The sequence below is a fragment of the Mustela erminea genome, chromosome 16 (genome assembly GCF_009829155.1).
Source record: "Mustela erminea isolate mMusErm1 chromosome 16, mMusErm1.Pri, whole genome shotgun sequence".
NCBI lineage: Eukaryota > Metazoa > Chordata > Mammalia > Carnivora > Mustelidae > Mustela > Mustela erminea.
The window spans coordinates 38,558,880-38,576,636 of record NC_045629.1 but is presented as its reverse complement, the minus strand read 5'-3'; positions in this window follow the sequence as shown (position 1 = coordinate 38,576,636).

The window sequence follows — 17,757 nt, the reverse complement described above, 5'->3', positions numbered from 1 at the left end:
ACTCAAAAACAATAAGGGAGAAAAAAAAATAAGGACACTAGCTGGAGAAAACTGACATATAAAGCTATAGTAAACATTAAACACTCCCCTATACTAAGTGAGATTAACATAAAACTTTAAAGACCTGCCATATTTCCTATTACCTGATTTATCATGACCAGCTTTCAACAAAAATTACAATGCATGCTAAAGGCAAGAAAAAAAGATCTGAAGAGACAAAGTAATCATTTGAATGGGACATAGATACAGAATTATCAGAGAATTTCATATAACTATGACAAAATTTTTAAGGACTTTAAATGGTAAAAGTAAGCAACAAGCAAGAACAGCTTGGTAATATGAACAGAGGGATGGAAACTAATAAAAAAAATAAATTCTAACTCTAAAACATTGTAAAAGTGTTAAATCTAAAAAGACTATCAGAAATAAAGAAGGGATTTAATGAGCTCATCAGTAAACTGGAAACAGCTGAGGAAAAAAACAGCTTGAAAATAGGTCAACAGAACTTCTGAAATTGAAATACAAAAAGAAAAAATAATGTAAAAGAAAAAAAAATGAATAGAATATCAAAGACCTGTGGTATTATTTCAAAAGGTATAACATGCATAACTAGAATACCAGAATAATAGAAAAGGGAGAAGAAATATTTAAAGTAGTAATGGCTGAAATTTTTTTAAAAATTAATGATAGACACCAGAACACAAATCCACAATGTTCAGAGAATACAAAGGAAAATACATACCAAAATATGTATACCTGGGTATATCATATTCACAGTGCAGAAATCCTAAGACAAGGAGGAAATCTTCAAAGAAGAGAGAAGAAAGACAAATAATCATTTTATATAGGGAGGGAAAATGTTAAGAATCATAGTGGATTTCTCATCAAAAATTATGAAAGCAAGAAAAGAATGAAATAATTAAAATGGTGAAAGAAAAACCAACCTAGAATATCTAAGGATACTATACAAGGAAACATGTGGGAATAAACTACTATATTCAGATTGCTCTGCAAATTTCTTCTATTTTGTGTGGTTCATACCTTCTTAAAGAGCAAAACCATTTTTCTACTCCAAAAAAATATTTTCAGTCATATATGATCATTTCAAAAACTTAAAATTCTGATCACCTAGGTATCATTCTTTATGGAATCAGCATATTCCACAAGTCTGTAACGTATCTAAATGCATTAAACCTACCATTCATTCATTCATTCATTCATTTTATAACCTATGATAGAGGAATAAGAATAAGAATTATAGCAGATTTCTCAGCAGAAAGCATACAGGCTGTAGAGAGATTGACTGAACGATTGATTACAGGGAATCCACTCACATATGATTACTGAGGCTGGAGAGTCCAAATTTTTCAGAGCAAATGTCATAGTTTGAGTCCAAATTTTGGCAGGCTGCTGTAGACCCAGGAAATTTCAAAGGCCAATAGGAAGAAAAATTCTCCTTTACTGGGGGAAGAGTCAGACTTTTGTTCTATTCAGGCTCTTCAACTGATTAGATGAAGTTCACCCACATTATGGAGGGCAATCTGTTTTATTCAGTCTATCAATATAAATGTTAATTTTATCCAAAAACACCTTCATAGAAACACCCAGAATAATGTATGACAAAATATCTCAATTAAGACAGTTTATATATGGATTTTATATTCATTTTTATCTATTATGAGAAGCCAATATGTGGTATATATCACAAAAGGAAAGAAAAATGTTTGATTTTCACTAGAGAAATTTTATAGCCATCAACAAGATTTAAAGTAATAAATAAACAATACTGGCTTTTAAAAAATTTAGTTCTTCTGTTATCCTAGGTATCATCATATTTTATACAGTCCAAACTAATTATGACAACAATGGTAATACTATGAAACAAAATATTTTGGAAAATATATCAAAAGAATTCATATACTTTTTAATATCCATACTTATTACAGGATACAGAATTAAATAATAGATACCCAGGAAAATCCTAATCTTCATTTTTCATGCTATCACAAAAACAGTTAACAAATGCTGGAATATGGGTAATCCTCTCCACCAAGATAGTATTCACTGAGTGCCAACAGCTGTCATCTTGTTTAATCTTCACAGCAACTTTATGGGGTAGTTATCCCTCGTTTTATTTTAGTGATGAGGATACTAGGTCTCAGAATAGTAGTGTTCAATCGCCACCATCAGCAAAAGATAGAATCAGAATTTAATTCAGAATTTAATTTGATTGTCTCTGAAGCCTCCTATTTTCAATTTACATTAATTCCTTCCCTCATAAGTAGTTACACTATTTTTTTAAAAAGGTTTAATCATATTGGTTCATCTGACATTGGCTTCAAATGATATTTTATAGAATATTAAAAATCTCATGACTTTAGAGTTCCCAAAGTTGAGCTTATAGGTAACACTTTCATAAATTTAGCTAAATTTACATTGAAAACTCAGTTTTCAACAATATTGACTAACTCTCCCATGCTTCTTAATATACATTGGGTATCAAATTCTAGCAGATTTCCTTTTAGAATTTGGAAGGATAAAGTTTGTTCATTTCTTTTTTTTTTTTTTAAGAATTTATCGTTTAACACCCTAGCATGGATTTACTAATAGAATATATGTTGATACTACTTTGGTGGGGGGAAATAAAATACTAAATCAGTCCTAGTTTAAAGTACCAAACAATTGTGCTGTCTACTACTACATATTTTATCTCAGTGGAATTTGGCCTCATGGGCCACACTCAAAAGAGAGTCATCTCATGGCCATCCTTGCCAAGGATTAGCAACGAGAATCTAGTACCAGATGTCATTTAGGTGTCCCTGCATGTCTAACTGTAGACCATGATCTCATTTTATGCACTATTCTAATATCTTTGTTTTCTTGTTGTTCAGCAATGAAGCCTGTGGAGAACTGGAAAGCCGTATTATTTCCTGTAGTTCACCATCTGTGGAACAAGCTTTTTCTTTCCTTGTGATGCAATTCAATGCCTATACTACCCAACAGCAGCCTAGCTCTACATCAAGTATTTTGTTTCATCTTTAATTTTAAATCTGTTCAGTGTAAAGGTGAAAATAAATATAAATTTATAAGATGTGTAGAAGGAAGAAAGCCAAAATAATATGAAATGAATACTAAAACGCTTCAGTTACTGAAGTAAAATGATTATCATAGGTTTTCTTTGTCGGTCAAAGTATCTAACAACAAAAGAAAGGACAAGATACCTAGTAGAAATTAACATGGGTATGTAGCAACATGTCAGTAATATTGTTTATTAGTCCATATTCACATTGAGAGACTACAAGAGAGGGACTTAACATGAGGATAACTGGACTTAATAAAAATAAAAGTGCCAAAGCAAGAGTTGCTTCTGTCCCGTGAACTACCTGAGGACCTGCATTTCAGGTGTAGCAAGTCATATGGCTGCACATATGATTTTATGTCAAAAGCTGTTTATCAAATGTGGGAGCATGTGGCAAGCATTGGGAATCACTGTTGCCTTTGTGGTATATGCCAACTAGTGCATTTACCTCGTTACAGTGATCTATGTTATACCATTTTCAAAAAATGCTCCCTGCTGCAAAGTCCTTGTTTAATTTTATAACACTAAAGAAAAGCATTTAAAAATGTTTGTACAGAGAAATAGAGAAATTGACTAGATCTGATTAATTATTTTTCTAAAACACATACAACTTTCAATTTTGTCAATATCTATAATATAAGCTACCAAACACATTTTATAATATACATAGTAAAATCCACAGAGGTAATTATTGCATCAGGGCAATATGATGCTATACTAATTTTACAACTGATGACTGCTCATTTAGATTACAGCAAGTATTTGTAATAAAAAATTCACAAATACTAAGACATTGGAAACTTTTTTATTTGATGAATATGAACTTACACAACATTATTTAATCCATTGAAATTTCTCTTAAATTAAGTAGTTCAGGATTTGTTTAAAAACAACCACCACCTTGACTTGCTTAATTTAGTCTGCTAGGATTTCCCTCTGCAGTTAGACTGCATGGAACATAAAATGTCCTCAATAAATAATTGGTGAATTAGTGATGAATGGATAAATGAGTAAAACTTACAAATACAGAAGGAAGGGGGAAAGTTTTCAAACTTGCCTAATGTTAGGACTATGTAGGCAAGTACTACAAAAAAAACAGAAAAGTTCTAAGATACTTGATTATGTTTCATGTGGATAATTGGATGCCTGCTAAACTTTACATACATGCACATACATCCATACACACTTTATTGATATTAGAAAACCATGACTCAACTGAATATATGCAAGAGCCAAACAAAGCTAATTTTCATCTTAGATTTCATCAGAAAATTTTATTTCCACTCTAAAATGTATTCTAAGAATATGTCAGTATAGAACACTTGTAAATGCTGAGTATCAACTTTCATTCAAATAAATAGGTACACACAAAAGAGATATCCTTAGGATCCAAAAAGGAAGAAAAGATGGCTACCACAGTGGTATGATGAAGCTTAGGCTACAGATAAACTTGAGCCTCTGAAGATCTTGGTTACCAAGGATCATGCACATTTAAAGATGTTCAGGGAGAGGGGAAATATCTTTGAGTCTCACTTGAAGTGGTACTAACAGTAGAGTAAAGGGAAACCCCAAACTGGGAGACAGACCTTGCCTGACACTTGTCCAAAGAACGTGATGGGATAAATAACATAGAAAGGTGCTCACTCTTGATCCAGATATCTCAAAATATCTGGAAAAATATCTCAAAATATTTGGAAAGGGCTCTATTAATCATAAGTTCATGATTTAAAGTTTAAAAATACACAGGAATAAGGTATCATAACAAGACAGCAAGAGAAACAAGCAGGAGAATCAAATTTACCATTAGCTGTACTTAACCTAGGACTCCTTAAGCATGGCACATAAAATTACACTGTTTATAATAGTTAAAAGAGGCTTTTAGGAATCATACAAAGGAACAAGTGAATTTGAAAGAGAACCAGAGACATTCTCTAAGTATAAACATTGAAATTAAGATCTCAATATCATATAGCACATAGATAAACAATTAAAAAACTGAAGATATATCTCAAGATATTACTTAAGATGCATGATCAAGGGAAATTTTCCTATTTAGAGATAGAAAATGTATCAGAGAAGTCAAGAAGGATGCTATGGTAATAAAAGGCTTGAACGTATATTTTACTCAATTTTGAGAGCACTAGAGACAATCAAGTAGATGGAGTTTTACAAACTAGCAGAGAAATTTCTAGACTTGAGGAAATACCTAAGCTCTTAGAATCAGGAATCACAGCAAATCCCAGAAAGAGTATATTAAAAAGAAAAGGAACCTAAATGTGGGCCTATTAATTGGTACCAAAACCCACAAAATTTTGATGGCTTAAACAAGCCCCAAATCTTTTACAAAGTTGTCTATCTTATTTGATATCCCTGAGGTGATGTCCTCATTCACATGATTGAAAACAACTTAGTCGTCTATTCTAACTAGTAATAAAGAAGAAAAATATATATGCCTTCCGTTAAAGGGCATAATCTGGAAGTTGTTTACACTGAGGGTTTTTGTTTTGTATCCTTTTAGCAAATCTTAAACTACCTGACCACAGCCAAACCTAGGCAAAGGTAATTTGGATATATTAGTCCTTCATTCAACAGCCAAGTGCCCAGAAAAAAAAAAAAATCCGTTACTCTAATACTGTGCTATCTGATATAATAGCCAGTATTCACATTTAATTAAAATAAAAAATTCAGTTCATCATTTCCACTAGCCATACTCCAAGTGTTCAGGAGCCACATGTGGTTAGTGTTGGAAAGTAAAACCAAAGAATATTTTCATAACTCAATGCACAGTGTCTCTTGCTGCTCGAGAAGGGGGCAGAATACACGTTGGAAGAAGTTTAGCATTCAGTGTCATCAGTTTCTCCTTTTGTTACCCAAAAATGTGTATTAACGTGAAACCTTATTGCTATACTTGAAACACATTCTCACTTCAAGTGATGATCCTCAGTCCAAAGTGTTTTTTTTTATTATAATTTTTTATTTTTTATAAACATATATTTTTATCCCCAGGGGTACAGGTCTGTGAATCACCAGGTTTACACACTTCACAGCACTCACCAAAGCACATACCCTCCCCAATGTCCATAATCCCACTCCCTTCTCCCAAACCCCCTCCCCCCAGCAACCCTCAGTTTGTTTTGTGAGATTAAGAGTCACTTATGGTTTGTCTCCCTCCCAATCCCATCTTGTTTCATTTATTCTTCTCCTACCCACTTAAGCCCCCATGTTGCATCACCACTTCCTCATATCAGGGAGATCATATGATAGTTGTCTTTCTCTGCTTGACTTATTTCGCTAAGCATGATACCCTCTAGTTCCATCCATGTTGTCGCAAATGGCAAGATTTCATTTCTTTTGATGGCTGCATAGTATTCCATTGTGTATATATACCACATCTTCTTGATCCATTCATCTGTTGATGGATATCTAGGTTCTTTCCATAGTTTGGCTATTGTGGACATTGCTGCTATAAACATTCGGGGGCACGTGCCCCTTTGGATCACTACGTTTGTATCTTTAGGGTAAATACCCAGTAGTGCAATTGCTGGGTCATAGGGCAGTTCTATTTTCAACATTTTGAGGAACCTCCATGCTGTTTTCCAGAGTGGCTGCACCAGCTTGCATTCCCACCAACAGTGTAGGAGGGTTCCCCTTTCTCCGCATCCTCGCCAGCATCTGTCATTTTCTGACTTGTTAATTTTAGCCATTCTGACTGGTGTGAGGTGATATCTCATTGTGGTTTGGATTTGTATTTCCCTGATGCCGAGTGATATGGAACACTTTTTCATGTGTCTGTTGGCCATCTGGGTGTCTTCTTTGCAGAAATGTCTGTTCATGTCCTCTGCCCATTTCTTGATTGGATTATTTGTTCTTTCGGTGTTGAGTTTGCTAAGTTCTTTATAGATTCTGGACACTAGTCCTTTATCTGATATGTCATTTGCAAATATCTTCTCCCATTCTGTCAGTTGTCTTTTGATTTTGTTAACTGTTTCCTTTGCTGTGCAAAAACTTTTGATCTTGATGTAATCCCAATAGTTCATTTTTGCCCTTGCTTCCCTTGCCTTTGGAGATGTTTCTAGGAATATGTTGCTGCGGCTGAGGTCGAAGAGGTTGCTGCCTGTGTTCTCCTCAAGGATTTTGATGGATTCCTTTCGCACATTGAGGTCCTTCATCCATTTTGAGTCTATTTTTGTGTGTGGTGTAAGGAAATGGTCCAATTTCATTTTTCTCCATGTGGCTGTCCAGTTTTCCCAGCACCATTTATTGAAGAGGCTGTCTTTTTTCCATTGGACTTTCTTTCCTGCTTTGTCGAAGATTAGTTGACCAGAGTTGAGGGTCTATTTCTGGGCTCTCTATTCTGTTCCATTGATCTATGTGTCTGTTTTTGTGCCAGTACCATGCTGTCTTGATGATGACAGCTTTGTAATAGAGCTTGAAGTCCGTAATTGTGATGCCACCAACGTTGGCTTTCTTTTTCAATATCCCTTTGGCTATTCGAGGTCTTTTCTGGTTCCATATAAATTTTAGAATTATTTGTTCCATTTCTTTGAAAAAGATGGATGGTACTTTGATAGGAATTGCATTAAATGTGTAGATTGCTTTAGGTAGCATAGACATTTTCACAATATTTATTCTTCCAATCCAGGAGCATGGAACATTTTTCCATTTCTTTGTGTCTTCCTCAATTTCTTTCATGAGTACTTTATAGTTTTCTGAGTATAGATTCTGTGCCTCTTTGGTTAGGTTTATTCCTAGGTATCTTATGGTTTTGGGTGCAATTGTAAATGGGATTGACTCCTTAATTTCTCTTTCTTCTGTCTTGCTGTTGGTGTAGAGAAATGCAACTGATTTCTGTGCATTGATTTTATATCCTGACACTTTACTGAATTCCTGTACAAGTTCTAGCAGTTTTGGAGTGGAGTCTTTTGGGTTTTCCACATATAGTATCATATCATCTGCGAAGAGTGATAATTTGACTTCTTCTTTGCCGATTTGGATGCCTTTAATTTCTTTTTGTTGTCTGATTGCTGAGGCTAGGACCTCTAGTACTATGTTGAATAGCAGTGGTGATAAGGGACATCCCTGCCGTGTTCCTGACCTTAGCGGAAAAGCTTTCAGTTTTTCTCCATTGAGAATGATATTTGCGGTGGGTTTTTCATAGATGGCTTTGATGATATTGAGGTATGTGCCCTCTATCCCTACACTTTGAAGAGTTTTGATCAGGAAGGGATGCTGTACTTTGTCAAATGCTTTTTCAGCATCTATTGAGAGTATCATATGGTTCTTGTTCTTTCTTTTATTGATGTGTTGTATCACATTGACTGATTTGCGGATGTTGAACCAACCTTGCAGCCCTGGAATAAATCCCACTTGGTCGTGGTGAATAATCCTTTTAATGTACTGTTGAATCCTATTGGCTAGTATTTTGTTGAGTATTTTCGCATCTGTGTTCATCAAGGATATTGGTCTATAGCTCTCTTTTTTGATGGGATCCTTGTCTGGTTTTGGGATCAAGGTGATGCTGGCCTCATAAAATGAGTTTGGAAGTTTTCCTTCCATTTCTATTTTTTGGAACAGTTTCAGGAGAATAGGAATTAGTTCTTCTTTAAATGTTTGGTAGAATTCCCCCAGGAAGCCGTCTGGCGCTGGGCTTTTGTTTGTTTGGAGATTTTTAATGACTGTTTCAATCTCCTTACTGGTTATGGGTCTGTTCAGGCTTTCTATTTCTTCCTGGTTCAGTTGTGGTAGTTTATATTTTTCTAGGAATGCATCCATTTCTTCCAGATTGTCAAATTTGTTGGCGTAGAGTTGCTCATAGTATGTTCTTATAATAGTTTGTATTTCTTTGGTGTTAGTTGTGATCTCTCCTCTTTCATTCATGATTTTATTTATTTGGGTCCTTTCTCTTTTCTTTTTGATAAGTCGGGCCAGGGGTTTATCAATTTTATTAATTCTTTCAAAGAACCAGCTCCTAGTTTCGTTGATTTGTTCTATTGTTTTTTGGTTTCTATTTCATTGATTTCTGCTCTGATCTTTATGATTTCTCTTCTCCTGCTGGGCTTAGGGTTTCTTTCTTGTTCTTTCTCCAGCTCCTTTAGGTGTAGGGTTAGGTTGTGTACCTGAGACCTTTCTTGTTTCTTGAGAAAGGCTTGTACCGCTATATATTTTCCTCTCAGGACTGCCTTTGTTGTGTCCCACAGATTTTGAACCGTTGTATTTTCATTATCATTTGTTTCCATGATTTTTTTCAATTCTTCTTTAATTTCCCGGTTGACCCATTCATTGTTTAGAAGGATGCTGTTTAGTCTCCATGTATTTGGGTTCTTTTCAAACTTCCTTTTGTGGTTGAGTTCTAGCTTTAGAGCATTGTGGTCTGAAAATATGCAGGGAATGATCCCAAACTTTTGATACCGGTTGAGTCCTGATTTAGGACTGAGGATGTGATCTATTCTGGAGAATGTTCCATGTGCACTAGAGAAGAATGTGTATTCTGTTGCTTTGGGATGAAATGTTCTGAATATATCTGTGATGTCCATCTGGTCCAGTGTGTCATTTAAGGCCTTTATTTCCTTGCTGATCTTTTCTTGGATGATCTGTCCATTTCAGTGAGGGGAGTGTTAAAGTCTCCTACTATTATTGTATTATTGTTGATGTGTTTCTTTGATTTTTTTTTAATTGGTTTATATAGTTGGCTGCTCCCACGCTGGGGGCATAGATATTTAAAATTGTTAGATCTTCTTGTTGGACAGACCCTTTGAGTATGATATCGTGTCCTTCCTCATCTCTTATTTTAGTCTTTGGCTTAAAATCTAATTGATCTGATATAAGGATTGCCACTCCTGCTTTCTTCTGATGTCCATTAGCATGGTAAATTCTTTTCCACCCCCTCACTTTAAATCTGGAGGTGTCTTTGGGCTTAAAATGAGTTTCTTGGAGGCAACATATAGATGTTTTTTTTTTTTTTTATCCATTCTGATATCCTGTGTCTTTTGACAGGGGCATTTAGCCCATTAACATTCAGGGTAACTATTGAGAGATATGTATTTAGTGCCATTGTATTGTCTGTAAGGTGACTGTTACTGTATATGGTCTCTGTTCCTTTCTGATCTACCACTTGTAGGCTCTCTCTTTGCTTAGAGGACCCCTTTCAATATTTCCTGTAGAGCTGGTTTGGTGTTTGCAAATTCTTTCAGTTTTTGTTTGTCCTGGAAGCTTTTAATCTCTCCTTCTATTTTCAATGATAGCCTAGCTGGATATAGTATTCTTGGCTGCATGTTTTTCTTGTTTAGTGCTCTGAAAATATCATGCCAGCTCTTTCTGGCCTGCCAGGTCTCTGTGGATAAGTAAGCTGCTAATCTAATATTTTTACCATTGTATGTTACAGACTTCTTTTCCCGGGTTGCTTTCAGGATTTTCTCTTTGTCACTAAGACTTGAAAATTTTATTATTCGGTGACGGGGTGTGGGCCTATTCTTATTGATTTTGAGGGGCGTTCTCTGAACCTCCTGAATTTTGATGCTTGTTGCCTTTGCCATATTGGGGAAATTCTCCCCAATAATTCTCTCCAGTATACCTTCTGCTCCCCTCTCTCTTTCTGCTTCTTCTGGAATCCCAATTATTCTAATGTTGTTTCGTCTTATGGTGTCACTTATCTCTCGAATTCTCCCCTCGTGGTCCAGTAGCTGTTTGTCCCTCTTTTGCTCAGCTTCTTTATTCTCTGTCATTTGGTCTTCTATATCACTAATTCTTTCTTCTGCCTCATTTATCCTAGCAGTGAGAGCCTCCATTTTTGATTGCACCTCATTAATAGCTTTTTTGATTTCAACTTGGTTAGATTTTAGTTCTTTTATTTCTCCAGAAAGGGCTTTTATATCTCTCGAGAGGGTTTCTCTAATATCTTCCATGCTTTTTTCGAGCCCGGCTAGAACCTTGAGAATTGTCATTCTGAACTCTAGATCTGACATATTACCAATGTCTGTATTGATTAGGTCCCTAGCCTTCGGTACTGCCTCTTGTTCTTTTTTTTGTGTTGAATTTTTCCTTCTTGTCATTTTGTCCAGATAAGAGTATATGAATTAGCAAGTAAAATACTAAAAGGGTGGCAACAACCCCAGGAAAATATGCTTTAACCAAATTAGAAGAGATCCCAAATCGTGAGGAGGGAGAAAGGGGATAAAAATAGGTTCAAAAAGGAAGAAAGAAAAAAAAAGAAAAAAGAAAAAAAAGAAAAGAATTTAAAAAAAGAAAGCAAATAAGAAAAATATAAAAAAGAAAAAATATATATATTAGATAAACTGGTTAAAAAACGTTAAAAAATAAAAAGGTAAAAGTTAAAAAATTTTACCAGAAGGTGAGAAAAAAAAACAAAAAATGAAAAAGAAAAAAATTAAATTAACTGCAAGACTAAAAAAAAATCACAGGGAAAAAGCCATGAGTCCGTGCTTTGCTTTCTCCTCCTCTGGAATTCTGCTGCTCTCCTTCGTATTGAAACCGCACTCCTTGGTAGGTGAACTTGGTCTCGGCTGAATTTCTTGATCTTTTGGGGGAGGGGCCTGTTGTAGTGATTCTCAAGTGTCTTTGCCTCAGGCGGAATTGTACCGGCCTTACCGGGGGCCAGGGTGAGTAATCCGCTCGGGTTTGCTTTCAGGAGCTTTTGTTCCCTGAGCGCTTTCCGTAGAGTTCCAGAGGACGGGAATACAAATGGCAGCCTCCTGGTCTCCGGCCCGGAGGAGCCGAGAGCCCAGGGCCGTACTCCTCAGTGCGCCCTCAGAGAACAGCGCCCAGTTACTCCCGTCTGCCTGACCTCCAGCCGCCCTCCGAGCTCACCGAGCCTGCGACCGGTTCAAGGTAACACCGAGCTGTGAGCTTACTGTCGGCTCTGTCTCTGTAGCCGGCTTTCCCGTTCCAATACCCGCAAGCTCTGCAACACTCAGACACCCCCAATCCTTCTGTGACCCTGCGGGACCTGAGGCCACGCTGACCCCGCGTGAGCTTCGCCCCGGTTTAGCCTCTGGAGCAATGTCCCTCAGCGGAACAGACTTTTAAAAGTCCTGATTTTGTGCGCCGTTGCTCCGCCGCTTGCTGGGAGCCGGCCCCTCCCCCCGGGGTCTATCTTCCCGTCGCTTTGGATTCACTTCTCCGCCGGTCCTACCTTTCAGAATGTGGTTGTTTTTCTGTTTCCAGAATTGCTGTTCTTCTTCTCTTCGATCTGCCGATGGATTTGCAGGTGTTTGCAATCTTTAGATAAGCTATCTAGCTGATCTCTGGCTAGCTGAAGTAGTCTCAGCCTGCTACTTCTCTGCCATCTTGACTCCTCCTCCCCAAAGTTTTTGAGTATAGTTGCCTCCAACAAGCTCACCCATGCCTACTAATTCTGGAGACGTCCATAATAAAAGATAATTGACATATCTATGATTGCCCCCTCCACACGCAGTGGTAGAACAGGAATAGGAAAACTACATTAAAGGCATCCATTTAAGCAATGGAGAAAGGGAAGCACAGAATAGTCACTGACCCAAAATAATTAGCAAATTCCCCTGAGCAGGAACAGTTGAAACTGGATTCAGTTTTACTAAGCTCATTCAACAGTCCTAGGTCTGCTTTCTGGGGTAAATTATCTTGTCCATTTTTGTCTTTAGATCTCTGTAAACATCTTCCTAGATCCGCATCTGAAATGACCCATGGAGAATGGTGATTTATGGGTTACTTTAGAACTTGATCAGTCACACAGTGTACAGTTACTTTTGTGTTCCTTGAGGTCATCTGAAATAAAAATTTGTGTGGGAAGACATGATTCTTAATTCATCGCCACTGGGCTGATTCCTAGTTTTCCAGTCTAAAATTCTTAATGGAAAATACTTGAGAGAATAACATGGTACTAGAGCTGAATCTCCTGCTAAGGCTGCCTCTTCAAAGATACTTGTTAAAATTGCTTCTGTTTGGGGCACAGAAATAAGTGGACTCTCTATTCACTTATATTATAGGTCATAGATATAGAGTAACAGGACTTTCTTATTATCATTTAACAATAGCAATATTGAAATATTTTCATTGTCTTCCTCTAATCTTGCTAGCCAGTGTGTATTAAGGAAGTGGAAGGAATTAGGAAAACAAAATTATTGGGAAATAAATGAAGTCCAGGATAATTTTTTAGAATATGTTGCATAAGTGAGTTAAGTCTATTTATACCATTTGAAGAGACAAACTACCTTGGTGTCTACTGGCGCTTCTGTCAGAGTTAATTGAACTTGTTCAAACAGCTTTAATATTATCAGGTGAAGGGCACAATTATAGGTAGACTGATTTATAACAGGAAGAAAGACTCATTTGTATTGAAAAAAGTTTCAGCTGAATTTCTTAAAGAAAATGACTGATAGCAACTTGTAGGTATAAAACAGCCTGGATTCTAGTCCTGGGTTTACTATCTTAGCTGTGACATTGTGAACCTTTTTATTTTTTAGTTGTAAGAGCATGTGTGTTTTAGTTTTGTTATATGGAATCAAACTGACAACACGGCTTATGGGACATGCTTTCAGATAGAAAATCTCAAAGTAATATTGAATTTTCTTTCCTAAGAGAAAGATTTCCTTTAAGCCAGTGAGGAAAAGCGTAGCTAAGTGTAGCCGGGTAAGAACAAGTAAACAGAAGTCTCAATAATGAGTGTAATTGATACTACACTGTCTAGTTTCAGTAGAGTCAAAGGTAAGAGTCACAGCATTTTGGTATTCTACCCAGCAGTGTGGGTAGGGACTGTTATATTAAATAAAACCTAGGGATTTTTATGTTAAATATTTTGAAGGGTACTTGGCAGATGCCTTTACCTCAAATTTCTCTAAATGCATATCCAAAGGGCATAAATAACAGGAATATAGAATGTTTCCTGTGCATTTCCAAGGTTTATGAAAAGCTCCTTAAAGATGGATATATTTAGCGTACACAGAACTATACACTTAAAAATGGTTAAAAAATGGGTGCCTGGGTGGCTCAGTTGGTTAAGCAACTGCCTGTGGCTCAGGTCATGATCCCAGAGTCCCAGGTTCAAGTTCCACATCAGGCTCCATGGGGAGTCAACACTCCCTCTGACCTTCTCCCCTCTCATGCTCTCTCTCACTCTCTCTCTTTCAAATAAGCAAATAAAATCTTTTTTTAAAAAATGGTTAAATGGGTGAATTTGATGTTATGCACATTTATCACAATATTTTAAAAAAGAAAATTCACCAGGTTTTAATTCTCAGAGTAAGTACTTGGAAAGTGAGTACAGAAAGTAACCCTATTTTTTCAGGTCATATGTTAAGTTGGTGCTTTCTATTTGTGATCACAATTACTATTTAGAAGAACTCTTACAGATACCATTCATTTATAGATGAGAAACTGTGGTTCAGAAAGAGCATACATATGGACAAGACACTGAGATTCAGAAAGAGGATCGGACCCATTATACTGGCCTGCAAAGTCATGGTGAAATGATGTCTTTGAAAGCAGAAGCAAAAAAGAGTGAGGAAAAGCTCATGGATTCCATAGACCATGGAAACAGTAGAACATCTCTAAGACAATCCAGCTATTCTAAGAGCTTTACCATATTCCATTCTTGAACAATTTCCCAGGTGAGCATTAAAGTATCAAATTAAGGTAGATTCCACAGTCAGTGTAAGTTAAAAAAGGGAACCATAAATGAAAGAATGAACTGTTAATATTTAAAGTGAATGATTATTGATTGATTGTAAGACCTTTATGTCCTCTAAGAAAAATAAGACTTTAGTGTTGAATATGGCATCTTCTCCAAATATGTTTTGAATGACTCTGTCTCAGGTTTTTTCTCAAGGAAAACTGATTTTAAAAAAGGAAATTTGAAAATGATAGTTCATCTGAGAAGTAGCATTCATTCAAACAATCTTAAAAAAAAAAATATTCTGCCAGTATGAAGGGTAAAGATTGAAGATACAATAATAGTTCCAAATACATACATAGGAAAAGCTAACTTCAAAAACAGAATACAGCTATGTTTTCACTATTCTTTGCAATCATTCCCTTTGTTCACCTTATCTCAACTTTATAGCCAGCAGTATACAGGAAATATGAACTATCTGAGTCTTAAATCTTAAAACCAGATTATCTAAAACCCCAAAAATAAATCAATAGCCAAAGTCTGTCTACAGCACTTACTGCTTTTTATAGGAACAGCAAAAAACATTCCTCATCAGATTCAAAGCAAAGTCTTTAACACCCAGGTTTAGAAGGTGACAAAACATTTTAGGAGCTTAACTCTTAGATTTAATACTTTTTACCAATAGAAACCTCAGGACTACCTCCTACTATTTTCCTAACATTAGTGTGATCCAGGAAAGAAGGGAGAGGACAAGGTTTGACAATTAATTGCCTTTGAATTGCTATAGTATTTGCTAATAGAATCAAGAACTATGCATGTCACCGACTTCTAGAAATGACATCATGACCTCCTCAAAGAGATATTTTGTTTTTTAATATAATTCTGATCATCTTTCAGAAGAATTTGTGAATAGACTGCCAAATGAATTAAGGTACCCAACTGCTACAGTGCAGGAGCTAGCCAACTTCCTAGTTACAGGAGCACTCCCACAAGAAATCACCATCCCCATAAGGCCATCCCCACACTGGACACTAACTACAAATTAAAGTTTCTCAATGGCATCCTTAGTTTTGATAATTTTCTAGAAAGACCCACAGAACATACTGAAAGGTATTAAATTCATGGTTATGGTTTATTAAAGGTAACAGTTACAGCATAAAATGAAACAAGAGAAGTAGTGCATAGGACGGAGTCTAGGGAAGTAGTTAATAGGGAGCTTTCCCAGCCCTCTCCCCGTAGAGTCAGGACAGTTCTCTTTCCTAGCATCAGTTATGTGACAATACCTATGGAATACCGCCAATTAAGAAGTTTACTTAAGCCTTGGTATTTAGAGATTTTTTTGGTATATTGTCACGTAAGTATGATTGATTAATTGCCCATGTGGTTGATCTCTGTCTTTAGGTGAACTGATACCACATGACTTGAAGTTCCCATGCTAAATCACATCATTTGTCTTCTTGTTATGGCCAGGCTTAAATCACATTATTACCTCCCAGAAACGGTTACCTCCAAAAACCTATGCAAGTGGTGGTCTTTGAATACAATAAATTATTTATTACACACTTAGTGTACTAATTTACTAATGCTTCCATAACAAAATACCACAGACAGAATGGTGTAAAGAAAAGAAACCTGTTTTCCTCACAGTTCTAGAGCCCCGAAGTACAGTGTCATAGAGCTAGCAGGGTGATTTCCTCTAAGACCTTTCTTCCTGGTTACTACTTTCTTGCTGCCTCTTCACATGGTCATTCTCATCTCTGGGACCTTCATCTGGTGTTTTTTTTTTGTTTGTTTGTTTGTTTTTTTTGAGAGAGAGAGAAAGAGAGCATACAGAAGGGTGGAGGGAGGTATGCTCTCCCTATTAGATGGCAGAGTGCCTACATAAATTATTTTAAATTCTGAACAGAATATTTATCTTTTCTCCCTTATTTATTAATTTATTCAATTATTTATTTGTGTTAGTATGATCATAAATATTTAATTTGGGAGGATACAAATTAATATTTTGTCATTCATATTATTTAGCTTTGGCACAGATTTCTCCTTAGTTCAACTTTGATGCTCCTTTGAGTGATAACAAATATGAAATGACACAATGAAGCCCTTTATATTTAAATAATAACCCCCCAAAAGAGATTGCCTTCAAAAAACAGTATATAGATCCCTGTGTTTTTCCCTCACTCTGGCTGTGTGTATGTTTTCCTCCACATCTTCTTACTATTTTATAACCATTACTTACTTCTCCTATTGTCAGGCTCATGACCAAATAATAACCCAACAAGAACAAATGTGCTTCAATATAAGGTAAAACTCAATCTCTTCCCCAGGTCTCAGTAGTCTCTCAAACTCTGCCTGTAGCTCAGCTTAGTAGGTTATTGTGGCATAACTAAGTTTTATAATTCAATGCCAAGGGCAAACTGAAAAACACTAAAAAGAAAAGATGTCTTCTATATGCTCTTCTGTAAGGACAAATAATCATGTTAACTTTCATTTAGCTTTGTACAGTGATCTGAGTAGAACCTCTTATCTCTTGCTGGAACTCATAATGTTTTGGCACAAGAATTCTGTAACCTTGGGTCAGCTACAATGGTGTTAGCATGTGTTTAGTCTAGTTGGCAGATAGTCCATTGGTGGGGGGGTGAGGAGGGAATATCAACACTCAATGTAATGTTGGCATCTCAGACTCATGTTTCCCTTGAGTCCTAAAAGTAAGCATAGTTCCTGAAGACAAAGTATTTGAATAATATACATGACTTTACATGAGAATTGGGAATGAATACACTGATATATTCTGCACTGTTGAAGAACTAAAAATATCACTATTCTAAGTATTCATATTACACATTACTTAGTCTTTTAAAAACCAATAAGCAACCAATTTCTGATATGCTGATTGTTAAACTAAAAGAAATGAAACTTAAAAGTGAGATTTTTTTCCAGTATAAAATAGAAGAGATAAATCAATGACTTCTCTTCATTTTGTGTTCTAGACAAGACCCTTGATCTGAAAAAAAATCATATTTTTTTCCTTAACTTCCTTAATCTATTTAGTAAGAGTTCAATGACATTTTCTTAA